Here is a 2,875-nt window from a genome sequence, read left to right on the forward strand (position 1 = left end):
ATTAAGTGGATATTTTGTAATGAGCTAAATTAAGGATATTACAAATGTACGGGTATGTATATACGTACTACATATTGCGATGCCGCCTAATTATATAGCCAGTCCGCTCGCTACTTAAAAATTGGCACCAGATACTCTGCCAAGGAATGATGTGACTGCAATAAGTATAAAACTTAATTGCAATCACAAGCCCATAATTATGTTTGCCTTACAGCAGAGCCAGCCATTCAAATAAAAATGTATTTTGTCAAATTGACAGAAATGAATGCGATTACTCGAGTTTGCTAGTTACAGTCACGGCATTTATTAAGATAACAATACGAAGTGATAAAATGTCTATAATTTGACAGATTGTTAATTGCATGTATTGTAAATGATCGCTTAAGTGTTTCATTAACATGCAGAACATTATGTGGATTTGTTAGTTAAGTAAAGTAAAATCAAGTTTTTATTTTTATAATGAAAACCACTTAGCTTAATATTGTGCTTACTGACTTATAAATACAAATATATAATAGTTTGTCAACTGCAAATAAAAGTTTGCCCAAAAGATTGCACCACAGCCACGAATGATCCTAAGATTCTTATCCATTTAAACACCAAACAGAAATAAATATATCCTTGTAAACTTTCATTTAGGTTGGGTTGAGTTTAGGTTGTATCGGCGTGGCAAAACGATCCACTGATGCCATTGTGTTACTGTATAAGGGAAGAACTCAGAGTTTTGAAAACACCCTCAGTCTTAAGCAAATCTTAATGAGAGTTTCTTCTTCTTCTTAGTATAACTTAAATTCTGAAGCCACTTTAATGTATAGTCTTTTACAAATTTAATATTAACTTGTCACTTCATTATTTGTTTACTAAGCATTTGAAATTATTCTGTTAAGGTATGATTTAACAAAACAATTATAGTTCTTACAGTGATAAATTAAAAAAAAAATAATGTTAGGATTAAAGAACTTTGTACCTAAATCTACCATTCAAAAGCTACATTAACCATACTATTTAAAAATATTGTTAAGCGTATCTACTAGTTTCTTTATAAATGATTGAACAAGCTTTCAAATCGACGTACGACGTGCAAAAACTGCATACACATAGTTTTGGGCATGGTTATGGAAAACTCACTACTGATCGGAAATCGACGCACGAGAAAAATCCCATCAATGTGGAGATAGTTTTGGACATGGTCTTAAAAAATCTATGACTGATCAAGAATCGACGCACGAGAAGAATGTCCAAAAATCGCATCAATGTGGACATAGTTTTGGACATGGTCTTAAAAAATCTATGACTGATCAAGAATCGACGCACGAAAAGGATGTCCAAAAATCGCATCAATGTGGGGATAGTTTTTGACATAGTCTTAAAAAATTTATGACTGATCAAGAATCGACGCGCGAATAGGATGTCCAAAAATCGCAGCAACGTGGACATAGTTTTGGACATAGTTTTAGACCTAGTTTCAGAACATTAGCAATTAACCGATAGTCGGTGTACCAAAAGGTAGTTCAAAAACTGCATCAAATTTGACATTGTTTTGGCATTGTTTTGTAAGATCAACACAACAATTACTAGAAATTATACGTACTTCATAAGATATAGTCAGCACTATGTTTTGTGAACTAATTGATTTCAAAAATCTATGTACAATAAATACACATTCTGTAATTTCTGATGCGTTTTACAATATATAAATATGATAACTTAATAAAAAAAAAAAAGTTGAATAAACTTTTTAAATAACTATACCAAGTTTTAAATTTAAAATAAATTCAAATTTTCACACCAATTTTGCTATAGTTTTGATGAAATCGGGTATTCTGAATAAATTTATCCATTACACTATATATAAATGTTATTCATGGCTTCAATGTCGAAAATTAATGTATTGATTGCAAAAACATATAGTAGTTACGCCATCTTGCGGTAATTCTTACAGTATAGTAAAGTAAGTTGATTATATAAGCAACGACTAAAAAAACTAGTTTATGTTTACTGTTTTAATTATCAAAAAAGTATTATATGCTAAACATCAAATTGGACATAAAAAACGATTGTTTGCGGCGAGCTGATTACAGATATCAACAGATTGATATCGACATCAACAACCGTTTGCAACTAATCACAAAGATAGTGCAGCAGTAGCGTGGCCTGGACGCACGTCACACCGATGGAAGTCTTTAATGACTAATAGGGACTCTACCTCGAAGTAACACAAACATAGTCCCGGAGTAAACATAGGAATTAGGGGGAGTGATTTAATCCGTGCGAGCCGTGTACTCACTTTTCGGGACGACGGATTGTGGTCAGTCCGTAGGCATTCCACTTCTCCCTGCCGCACAAAAAAAACAAATGTGACAAAGAACGTGATGGTATAATCAATATCAAATATGGAATTATCTAAAATGTTGTATATTTCTGTCTTGACACTTTTACCAACGCTAAAAAGAACGCGAACAAGTATAAGAAAGCAGGCTTCAACTTATATGGTTCAATATGTTCTTCACTTTTGTTAGAAAAACATATTTTTATTCATTTACACTTGCTGAAAACACGCGATCTATATGTTATCACCCTTATTAGACCCTTATGCACTCATAAATATTTATTTTTGTTACTGAAAGGCACAAATTCTGACAATTATTATTAAACAACACTATTTTGGCCAATGTGAAAAAGCACAGGAGTCTTCATCACAGGACTCAGGAGCATAGGAGAAATAACTCATAGTAAATGTATATAGTTTTGTGTGAAAGTATAGGCATATACACACAAAACTAAATACCTTTTAGATTTAGGCGGCAAAAAAAATATCATAATTATAATAAAAAAAGGAAACGGTCAATTATGATATGAATCTCTGCATAACGAT

At 32.1% G+C, this 2,875-nt stretch overlaps 1 protein-coding gene across 1 annotated transcript in view; it reads right to left on the reverse strand.

Moving 5' to 3' along the window:
- The window catches only part of LOC119666728 (pickpocket protein 28-like), a 29,454-nt gene that overhangs the window by 1,867 nt on the left and 24,712 nt on the right, over positions 1-2,875 (reverse strand). The window lies entirely within an intron of this gene.

Source organism: Teleopsis dalmanni, chromosome 1 (genome assembly GCF_002237135.1).
Source record: "Teleopsis dalmanni isolate 2A chromosome 1, ASM223713v2, whole genome shotgun sequence".
Taxonomy (NCBI): Eukaryota; Metazoa; Arthropoda; class Insecta; order Diptera; family Diopsidae; genus Teleopsis; species Teleopsis dalmanni.